This window comes from Pan paniscus, chromosome 7 (assembly GCF_029289425.2).
Source record: "Pan paniscus chromosome 7, NHGRI_mPanPan1-v2.0_pri, whole genome shotgun sequence".
Lineage (NCBI taxonomy): Eukaryota > Metazoa > Chordata > Mammalia > Primates > Hominidae > Pan > Pan paniscus.
This window is the reverse complement of record NC_073256.2, coordinates 121928636-121940710: the sequence shown is the minus strand read 5'-3', so window position 1 is coordinate 121940710 and position 12075 is coordinate 121928636. Positions and strand designations below refer to the sequence as shown.

The following is a 12075-nucleotide window of genomic DNA, read 5'->3' as shown; positions in this document are numbered from 1 at the left end:
GGCACAATCCACACACAAAGATGCTTGACTGTGAGAAAGCAGAGGAGCTCGCCCCCGCCGCTGCCGGGACGGTCCTTCCCCCCGCCCCCTCAACCCGGGGTTAGGAAGTTCTCTCACCGGTGAGATTCCCACCGCGCCAGCCCTTGTCCTACTCGATTCCCTGAAAAGGCTTCCCGCTGACTTCTCCCCACTCCTCCACCTCGGGGGCAAGGGCTCTGCCGAATCCGGGCGTGCAGGGTCCTGTTGGTTCCCCGGGAGCAGCACGCGGGAGAAGGCCAGAAAATAGTTTCCAGCTCCACCTCAGTCTCTCCTGTTAGGGTGTACACATCTGTCCTGACTCCTAGTTCAATTGTAATTTCATCCATCATCGTCCGCTGCTGTGGTCACTGTTACTTTATTCCAGTCGATGGATCGGGTTAGAGATAACTCCTTTCGGGTTAAGAGAAGGCTGAAGACTGTGCGGACAGCTTTATATTGCGTTGGGGTCTGAGCAAGAGCTGAATGGAATTAATTACAAAGAACATCTATCTCTTAAGATAATTAAGTTACACTTCTGTCTTCACCGTTCTTAGTTCATCAGTTAAACACACTGAATAGGTATTTCAGAGAGCTCAGTTTTAACCTTTCCTTTTTGGAGTGTTGCTCTGATTTCTCCAGAAAAAGAATTAGAAGATACCATTACTTTGGTAAATTTTACTTATAAAAAGTCTAATTCATTTGCCACAAACATTGATTTGACTAGTATAATGGTGGTGGTGGTGAGGTTTAGTCAACAGCCAATTTGTCAGCAAGTGTTATCTCTTTTGAACGCATTTATCTACGGAATTGAACGTGATGGTGGCTTTTGAAACCTGGCAAGTGACGCTAAAAGAAGAATTAATGAACGTAATTGGGCATTTACTGACAGCCAAGAAATTCTTTTTGGTACAATTAAGGATGTGCTGCTCCCGTACCTGATTAGTAGTATTTTTGTTTGTTTTGGTGAGGAGAGTAGTTTGGTCCATTTTTTATGTAGGGGTAATTGCCAGAGGTGTGCTTGTGTGGGACCAAAAACCCAGTACACGACTTTTGATTGTTAGCTGCATCAAGTGGCTGTAATCCCTGCTTGCCTGATGACTTGTGGGTTTGGGTCTACACCAGAGATCAATAAGCTATTACGTTGTTTCTTCTGCCCTGAAGGTGGGTATAGTTCTGCTCTAGGTTTGGTGTAATGGCCCAGGAGAGAGAAGAAATTGAGAGGTATCTTTAATTTAGGGTGATTAGGATTGTCCAGCTTTGGCCTCTACTATAATAAGAATTGAATTTCTGTGATGTCTGATCAGAATAGATAAATAAATGGGCTCTTCTTTCATTAAAACCTGTGTCATCAGTGTTTGAACTAGAAGTCTTTTGCCTCGAGGGATAAGAGGCTGTGAACCCCTCAATTTGTTTTGGTGCATTCTTTAGTACTTGTACACAAAGTGACTTTCTGGTAGGTGCCTATCAAAGCTTTATCTTTTTGGAATTTGTGTTCAGTGAGGAACACAAATTGTTAGTAAGCAAAGACTGAAACTCCTTTTTCCAACAGTGTGGGCCGCAGATTATAAAACCAGCAGGTGATTATGCCAAAGGTTGATGTCTCAAGCCACAGCAAGTTTCAAAGTGTAAAAAAAAAAAGGAGGTAGTGAACCAGGCAGAACATTAAACTATATCAGCAGAGATTAAAGGGAACCCTTCACCCTGGAACTGAGAAATCCTCTTTATGGCTGCATGTTTTTTGTCCTCTTCTGTCTCTAACCATATGTGGGTTTATAATAGTGAAAAAGGGCTGTAACAATAGTATGGGGTGGATGTGGTTCTATAACAATAGTGGGAATTGAGTAACTTAGAATATATAGTAGTTGTAATGGGTAGTGGATGCATCCTGAGAAATAGCTGTCGCCTTGAGCCTCTTAGAACAGATACTAGCTGTAATTTATGAAACTGTCCTCTATACAGTAAAAAGTGTGGGTGTGTGTTTTAAAAGGCTTCAAAAATAATTAGCTCTGTTAATGAAACTGAATATTCACAATCACTGTTAACAAAGAAAAGCAGGTTGATTGGCCAATATTTAGGGAACTGCAATATTAATTCTTCACAGAGTGACTCTTGAAAATGAAATGACTCTAAGGTGTGCTTCAGATTTTTGAAACATTTCACATACATAAAAAAATTTTTTGTTGTTTATTTTGGTGCTACTTTCCAGATGACGATTTTATGGGCTCTGATATGTGACTGTTGTACTTCCAAATTAACTTTTCTGAATGCCAGAGTCTTACCTGAAACTCTAAATTGTAATCTAGAATATAATGTTTTCTAGAAGTAGTTGTTCAAGGACCTGTAATTATCTTTCAGGGGCTACTGTATCTTAACCGCATTCAATGTGCCTAAGAGTTAGGAGAGAGTAAAGGTTGACCTCTGCCACCTTTGAAAGTTTGAAGGGATAAAAATATCAGTGGTGACAACCACAAGCTTTGCTACGCATTGTCCTAGGCTTACTGTAAGAGGAAAAAGTGCTTTGTCATTTTTCACATAGGGATGTCTCGCTTTTACAAATCTATGGGAGTTTCCAAAACCTCTGTCTCCTAGTCAATAGAAGCTGTTAGTCTTGCTCACCTCCTAAACCACAATTTGGTAATTCTGACAGTTCCGTTGCTTTATCCTTTCCACTTCTGTTTGTCTCCCAGATTAGTGTTTCCTAACTTTTACTCAAACCCACCCTTAAAATACACATTGCTTCGGGTACTATGTACATAGAGAAAAAAGTTAATGAAATCGTACTCTTAACTACCTGTGCACTCAGATGTTTTCTATTTATTCCTCCTCTTTCTCACCCTTCCCTTCTTCATTTGCTGGTCTGGACTCATTAAATAAATTTTGGATCCACTAATAAATTGCAGTCCTTAGCTTGAAAAACACTACCCAAGATGAAGCCTTAAAATATAGTTTAGAGGCCAGGCGTGGTGACTCAGGCCTGTAATCCCAGCACTTTGGGAGGCTGAGGCGGGTGAGTCTCCTGAAGTCAGGAGTTTGAGACCAGCCTGGCCAACATGGCGAAACCCCGTCTCTATTAAAAATACAAAAATTAGCCAGGTGTGCTGGTACATGCCTGTAATCCCAGCTACTCAGGAGGCTGAGGCAGGAGAATCACTTGAACCAGGAAGGTGGAGGTTACAGTGAGCCAAGATTGCACAATTATATTCTAGCCTGGGTGACGAGTGAAACTCTGTCTCAAAAAATAAATAAATAAATAAATGTAATTTAGAATGTTTTTTGTTTGTATATCATTTTACAATAAACTTCAAGAGTTGCAGATGGTTAATTTTTGGTTACTTGCTGCCAGAGCATTTGATAGTCGTAGAACTGTTCACAGCATATACTGATTGACTTGTGATAAAATTCATTTTTAAACTGGTTTTCAGCTTATTACAGTCAAGAGTCTTTACTGTTCACAGTAGTATTCTAGATGTTGTGGTAGCCTAAAATAATCTTTTTACTTTGCATATATGTAATGGATGAATCTTTTCCCATGAATTTTATGGAATGTTCAGTAGCACTTAATAACTGGTTTAAGGGTAGACAAGAAATTCCAATTTTAGAAAGGTTGTAGAAGTAACTGGAACATGAGGGAAAAATCTAAACCAGATACCAATTACTTCTTACAAAGTCAAGTTTGATTACATAAAATGTGTTGAATAAAATTGAATTAATTGCTTAACATAAACCCTTCCTTGAGTTCAGAATCTAAATTATATCCATATCCTTGGGAGAATATGAAGGTGGGCAGCACATTCCACAAAATTCTAGGTGGTTATCAGGCAGAAAGTATTAAACAAGCACTGTTAACTGTATTCTAGATAGAGTATGGAGGAGATTTGAATGATGTATGGTAAATGATTTATAAGGTTCCTAGAAAGTAAAATTTCTTTTGAAGAACATAAAAGGGATTTTAGCCTGAAAAGTGAGCAGCAGTTAAAGAAAATGTTGAGATTTACTTTTGTAATTAGAAAATTTAAAGCTTATTAAAATATTAAGGGAACAAGAGGGCCTTTTTGTGTTTCTGATATGAGATGTTGTTCCTTTTTTTTTTCCCCACTTTACCAGTGATACCACAATTTAAGGGGTGAAAGTTCAGTAAAAATATATATGAAATATAAGTGAGAATTATATAGATTTAAGTAAACATAGAATATTTTTATTTTAGGTATTAATCCTGTTCTTACTGCAAGTCTTTATAAGAAGAGGAAGGTTGTTCTAAATTTAGGAATTGGAAGTTGATGATCTCTAATTTCTAAGGTTACCTTTCTTTTCTGTTTTTCTTCTTTTCTCCTTATCACTCCCTGCTTTTTGAGAGAGTTAAGTAATAGATGTACATTATTTATTCCCATTTTCTAAAATTTAGGATTAGATCCTGCAAATACAAATTACCAATGTATCTATTCAAATACATGTTATCAGAGTCTCTTCTTTTTAAGTATATATAAATATATTATTTCAATACTGTATTAGCTTAGGGAATTCTTACTGTCTAAGTTATAGAAGGGAAGGAAGGAAACTAACATTTATTAAGTTTAATAGCACTTATTTACTTACAAGTACTTAATACTTACATTGAAAGATGCATGATTAGTCTTTATTTATTGCCAATTAATCTTTAGTAGGTCTTATTTGGCAATCCTATCAGATATGTACTCTTTCTTTTGTTTTATGGAAGAGAACATTGAAACACAGAAATATTGTGACTTAACTGAAGTCAAACCAGTATGAAGTAGTAGAGTCAGGATTGTAGCCTAACCCTGGCTGTCTCTTCACTTAGTTCATTTAGCAAATATTTATTGAGCCCTTGCTTATGTCTAGCACTGTGTTAGATAAAACCTGATGCACATAGTTTCTGCCCTCATGGAGCTTATAGTCTAATGAATAAGTTGTAATAAGTGCTCTCAAAGAAACAGACACGGGGCAGAGATAGTGAGTAACAGGCACAGAGTAATTAGGGGAAGACTTTTTCATGAAGGGACATTTATGAGACCTAAAGCATAGCTAACTGTGTTATGGTTGGGTAAGAGAGCTTTACATATGAGAACAATGCATGAAAGGCCCAGGATCAGGAAAGAGCTGGTATGTTGCAGATAAATTACTAAAAACACTGTAACTGGAACATAATGGTTGTAAGGGAGAGTGACAGGATGAGATTAGAGCAATACTTAGAAACTCTAGGATTTAGAATCCATGGTAAAGAGTTTGGGTTTTATTTTAACTATTTAAGTGACATAATATGATTTATGTTTTGAAACAGTCACATTTGCTACTATGTGGAGTATTGTTGTGAAGTGGGAAACAGTAGAGATGGGATGATCAGTTAGGAGATTTTGGCTGTAATCCAGGTGAGAGATAACAGGAGCTTGGACCAAGGTAGTAGTAGTGGAGATAAAGGAGTGTAGGTTGCCCTATTGATAGAGATAAGGGGATTTTTCCTCTTGCCGTAAGAGGTAAAGAAGAAAATATTGGTGCAAGTGTACTTAGGTCTGTAGGTTTTGGGGTGGGAAGGTGGACATTACATCTGATCGTTCTTATTTTCTCAAAGTAATATGACATAAGATCATCAGTGAAGAGGAGGAATGAGAAGTTGAGGGTGATTTTTGTTCCCTCAATTCAGTAGAACAGTTTGGACGCTTAGCAAGTTAGATTTCTGTTATTTAATCTAGAATAGAGAAGGCTATGAACACTATGCAAGCACATATATTGTGAATAGTTGTACAACAGATGACAGGAAGAGATGGACTTAAATTACAAGGGGAGGAACCTTAAGAAGGGTTCTGTGGAGAACTCAGTTCTGAGGGCAGTCATTTTGTCAATGAAATAAGTATAGAACATAACTTTTTACAATGTTTTAAGTGTATTTCAGGCAGGAAGCAAAGGGTGGAGCAAAAGCTGGATTTCCAATACCTTTTTGCCAAAGTTAAATGCTTTCTGCTAAGCTATCAATAAAGATTGCTTTAGAAATCAGATTGTCTTTGGTAGAGGCAAGAATGTATTAAAAGATTGGTGAATTTCAGAGCAGATTTGGAAAAATTGAGCTTTTATCTTTTTTTTTTTTTATTGTGTAGCTTTACAGAAGATATAACTTTAGTAGGTCCCAAAACTTCAAAGTAAATAAAACTGACAAAACAGTTTTCTAGTTTTCCTCTTAAATAGTTAATAACTCATTTACTTGCTGGTATCAGTTTGGTGAAGATGTGAAATTGTTTTATGCTCATGTTTTGTCATTGAATGAGACTAACTTGATACCTACCTTTAATTCACTTACATTTCAGTTTTTAGAGAAATTAATAATGATGCCAATCTTTTAATATTAGGATTAAATGGAGCACAATAGGATGTTTAGTAGTTGGAATTTACTTTTTCAAATATAAGTGAGTAAACCTTTCATAATCTGACTTAATTTCATTAATAGTTAAGGCATCTTTTTACATATATTGGAGAAAACATAAGAATAATCTTTGTATCTGATATATTTTGAAGTAGAATTGTTTCGTGAAATTATTATTGCTTGTGAAAGTTTTACTAAGAGAATACAGAACACCTATACAAAAAATGCCATGATTAATTCTCAAAATCATTGTGTGAGGTAGGTATTATTAGAAGAAACTGAAGCTTTGAGAATAGTAGTTTTGCCTAAGGTTCATGTCTGTCTACTGCTGTGCTCTTCGTGTAGAGGCCCATTATTTTTTTTTGTCTACATTATTGTAACAGCCACCAACTAGTCTTAGCTCTAGTCTTGTCCTGATTGAATCATGTCACACCTAGCAGTAGCCAGAGTGACTTATCTAAAGTACAGATCTGATAATGTAACTTTCTTGCTTAAAACCCAACAGCAGTTCCCTGTTCTTAAAATATAAATTAAACTCAGCAGAGCTTTCATGATCTGGCTAGTTTTTTTTTTTTCACTTTTAAGTTCAGGAGTACATGTGCAGGTTTGTTATATAAGTAAACTTGTGTCATGGGGGTTTGTTGTACACAATTATTACATGGGGGTTTGTTGTACAGATTATTTCATCACCTAGTGATATGTTACATCCTATCTAGTGATATCTGTACATCATATCATACATAGTACCCAGTAGTTATTTTTTCTGATCCTCTCCTTTGTCCCACCCGCCACCTTCTGACAGGCCCCAGTATGTGTTGTTCCCCTTCCTCTATGTGTCCATGTGTTCTCATCATTTAGCTCCCACTTATAAGTGAGAACATGCAGTATTTGGTTTTCTGTTCCTGCATTTGTTTGCTAAGGATAATGGCCCCCACCTCCATCCAAGTTCCTGTAAAGGACATGTTCTTGTTCTTTTTTATGACTACATAGTATTCTATGGTATATGTGTACCACATTTTCTTTATCCAGTCTGTCATTGATGGGCATTTAGGTTAATTCCATGTCTTTGTTATTGTGAATCAGTGCTACAAGGAACATAACACATGCATGTGTCTTTATAATAGAACAATTTATATTCCTTTGGGTGTATTCCCAGTAATGGGATTGCTGGGTCAATGATATTTCTGTTTTTAGGTCTTTGAGGAGTCGCCACGTTGTCTTCCACAATGATTGAACTAATTACACTTCTGCCAACAGTGTACAAGCATTCCTTTTTCACCACAACCTCTCAAGCATTTGTTATTTTTTTGACCTTTTAATAATTAGCCATTCTGACTGGTGTGAGATGGTATCTCATTGTGGTTTTGATTTGCATTTCTCTGACTGGTGATGTTGAGCTATATTTCATATGATTGTTGGCTGTATGTATGTCTTTTTTTGAAAAGTGTTCATGTCCTTTACCCAGTTTTCAATGGGTTTTTTTCTTGTAAATGTGTTTTAAGTTCTTTATAGATTAGATTAGTTTTTTGTTTGTTTGTTTTGTTTTTTTTTTTTGAAATGGAGTCTTGCTCTGTCGCCCAGGCTGGAGTGCAGTGGCACAATCTTGGCTCACTGCAAGCCCCGCCTCGTGGGTTCACGCCATTCTCCTGCCTCAGCCTCCCAAGTAGCTGGGACTACAGGCACCCACCACCATGCCCGGCTAATTTTTTTTTTTTTTTTTTTTTTTTTGTATTTTTAGTAGAGACAGGGTTTCACTGTGTTAGTCCTGATGGTCTCAATCTCCTGACCTCGTGATCCACCCGCCTGGGCCTCCCAACGTGCTGGGATTACAGGCATGAGCCACCGCACCCAGCCTAGATTAGTTCTTTATAGATGCTGGATATTTTGCAAATTATGAATCTTTGTCAGATGCATAGTTTGCAAAAATTTTCTCCCATTCTGTAGGTAGCCTGTTCACTCTGTTGACCGTTTCCTTTGCTGGACAGAAGCTCGTCAGTTTAATTAGATTCCATTTGTCAAATTTTGCATTTGTTGCAATTGCTTTTGGCATCTTTATCCTGAGATCTTTGCCTATTTCTGTGTCTAGAATGGTATTGCCTAGCTTGTCTTCCAGGGTTTTTATAGTTTTGGGTTTTATATTTAAGTCTTCAATCCGTCTTGAGTTAATTTTTGTATATGGTGTAAGGAAGGGGTCCAGTTTCAGTCCTCTGCATATGACTAGCCGGTTACCCCAGCACCATTTATTGAATAAGGAATCCTTTTCCTATGGCTCATTGTTGTCAAGTTTGTTGAAGATCAGTTAGTTGTAGATGTGCTGCCTTATTTCTGGGTTCTCTATTGTGTTCCATTGGTCTATGTGTCTGTTTTTGTACGAGTACCATGCAGTTTTGGTTACTGTAGACCTGTAGTGTAGTTTGAAGTTTGGTAGCGTGATTTCTTCAGCTTTCTTCTGTTTGCTTAGGATTACCTCTGCTATTTGGGCTCTTTTTTGGTTCTATATGAATTTTAAAATAGTTTCTTCTAGTTCTGTGAAGAATGTCAATGGTCATTTAATAGGAATAGCATTGAATCTGTAAATTGATTTGGGCAGTATGGCCATTTTAACAGTATTGATTCTTCTTACCCATAAACATAGAATGTTTTTCCATTTGTTTGTGTCATTTCTGATTTCTGTAAGCATAGTTTTATAGTTCTCCTTCTAGAGATCTTTCACCTCCCTGGTTAGCTGTGTTCCTGGGTATTTTATTCTTTTTATGGCAGTTGTGAATGGAATTACATTCCTGATTTGGCTTCAGCTTGACTGTTGTTGGTGTATAGGAATGTTAGTGATATTTGCACATTGATTTTATATCCTGTGAATTTGCTGAAGTAGTTATCAGCTTAAGAAGCTTTGGGCCGAGACTATGGGGTTTTCTAGATATAGGATCATGTCATTTGCAAACAGGGATAATTTGACATCCTCTCTTCCTATTTAGATGCGCTTTATTTATTTCTTTTGCTTGATTACCCTAACCGAGACTTCCAGTACTATGTTGAATAGCAGTGGTGAGAGAGGGCATCCTTGTCTTGTGTCGGTTTTCAGGGGTCATGCTTCCAGCTTTTGCCCATTCATTATGATGTTGGTTGTGGGTTTGTTTGTCATAGATGGCTGTTATTATTTTCAGGTATATTTCTTAATACCTTGTTTACTGAGAGTTTTTAATATGAAGGGGTGTGGAGTTTCATCAAAAGCCCTTTCTGCATCTGTCAAGATAATCATGTGGTTTTTGTCTTTAGCTCTCTTTATGTGATGAATCACATTTATTGATTTGCATATGTTGAATCAACCTTGCATCCCAGGGATAAAGCCTACTTGATCATGGTGGATAAGCTTTTTGATGTGCTGCTGGATTTGGTTTGCAAGTATTTTTTGAGGATTTTTGCATCAGTGTTCATGAAGAATATTGGCCTGATGTTTTCTTTTGTTGCCAGTAAGTTTTTTGTTTTTGTTTGTTTGTTTTTTTAATACCAAAACCGCCATCAGGTTTTGGTATCAGGATGATGCTGACCTCATAGAATGACTTAAGAGGGAGCCCTTCCTCTTCAATTTTTTTGAATAGTTACAGCAGGAACAGTACCAACTCTTCTTTGTACATCTGGTAGAATTCGGCTGTGAATCCATCTGGGCATTTTTTGGTTGGTAGGCTGTTTATTACTGACTTAATTTCAGAGTTTGTTATTAGCTTGTTCAGGGATTCAGTTTTTTTCCTGGTTTAGTCTTAGGAAGGTGTATGTGTCCAGTAATTTATCCATTTCTTCTAGATTTTTCTAGTTTATGTGCATACAGGTGTTTGCAACATTCTCTGATGATTGTTTGTATTTCTGTGGGGTCTGTGGTAGTATCCCCTTTGTTGTTTCTGATTGTGCTCATTTGAATTTTCTCTCTTCTTTATTAGCCTAGCTAGTGGTCTGTTTTATTAATTTTTTCAAAAAAAACCCAGCTCCTGGATTTGTTGATGTTTTGAATGGTTTTTTGCATCTCAGTCTCCTTCAGTTCATCTCTGATTTTGGTTATTTCTTGTCTTTACTAGCTTTGGGATTTATTTGCTCTTGGTTCTCTAGTTCTTTTAGTTGTGATGTTAAGTTGTTAATTTGCAATCTTTCTAACTTTTTGATGTGGGCATTTAGTGCTATAAATTTCCCTTTTAATACTGCCTTAGCTGTGTCCCAGAGATTCTGGGATGTTGTATCTTTGTTCCATTGGTTTCCAAGAACTTTTTTTTCTTTTTTTTTTTTTTTTGAGATGGAGTCTCGTTCTGTTGCCCAGGCTGGAGCACAGTGGCGCAGTCTTGGCTCACTGCAAGCTCCGCCTCCCTGGTTCATGCCATTCCCCTGCCTCCCCCTCCCAAGTAGCTGGGACTACAGGTGCCCACCACCACGCCCAGCTAATTTTTTTGTATTTTCAGTAGAGACAGGGTTTCACCTTGTTAGCTAGGATGGTCTCAATCTCCTGACCTCGTGATCTGCCTGCCTTGGCCTCCCAAAGTGGTGGGATTACAGGCGTGAGCCACTGCTCCCGACCTGTTTCCAAGAACTTCTTGATTTCTGCCTGAATTTTATTATTTACCCAAAAGTCATTCAGGAGCAGATTATTTAATTTTCATGTAATTGTATGGTTTTTAGTGAGTCTCTTAGTCTTGATTCCTAATTTGATTGTACTATTGTTCAAGAGATTGTTTTTTACTATTTCATTTCTTTTGTATTTGCTGAGGAGTGTTTTACTTCCGATTATGTAATCAATTTTAGAGTACGTGCCATCTGGCAATGAGAAGCATGTATATTCTGTTTTAGGGCGGATAATTCTGTAGATATCTGTCAGGTCTGTTTGATCTAGTGCTGAATTCAGGTCCTGAATATCTTTGTTAATTTTCTGTTTTGATGATCTAATACTGTCAGTGAGGTGTTAAAGTCTCCCACTATTATTATGTGGGAGTCTAAGTCTCTTTGAAGGTCTCTAAGAACTTGCCTTATGAATCTGGGTGCTCCTGTGTTGAGTGCATATATATTTAAAATCTTCCTGTTGAATTGAACCCATTACCATTATGTAATGTTCTTCTTTGTCTTTTTCGATCTGTGTTTTAAAGTCCATTTTATCTGAAACTAGGATTGCTTTTTTCTTTTTTCCATTTGCTTGGTAGATTTTTCTCTCTTTATTTTAAACCTATGTGTGTCATTGGATGTGAGATGAGTCTCTTGAAGATACCATACCTATGCATCTTGGTTCTTTATCCAGCTTGCCATTCTGTGTCTTTTACTTGGGGCATTTATCCCATTTACATTCAAGCTTGGTATTGATATGTGTGGATTTGATCCTGTCATCATGATGTTTCCTGGTTATTTTGCAGACTTGTTTATGCAGTTGCTTTATAGTGTCATTGGTCTGTATACTTCAGTGTGTTTTTGTAGTGGCTGGTAATGGTCCTTCCTTCCCATGTTTAGTGCTTCATTCAGGAGCTCTTGCACAGCACGTCTGGTGGTAACGAATTCCTTCAGCATTCGCATGTCTGAAAAGGATCTTATTTCTCCTTTGCTTATGACGCTTTGGCAAGATATGAAATTCTGGGCTGGAATTTCTTTAAGAATTTTGAATATTGGCCCCCAGTCTCTTCTGGCTTGTAGAGTTGCTGCTGAGAGGTGTGCTGTTAGTC

At 37.4% G+C, this 12075-nt stretch overlaps 1 protein-coding gene across 3 annotated transcripts in view; it reads left to right on the top strand.

Annotated features, from left to right (window-relative positions):
• LRP12 (LDL receptor related protein 12) overlaps positions 1-12075 on the top strand; it is a 99618-nt gene that overhangs the window by 741 nt on the left and 86802 nt on the right. The window lies entirely within an intron of this gene.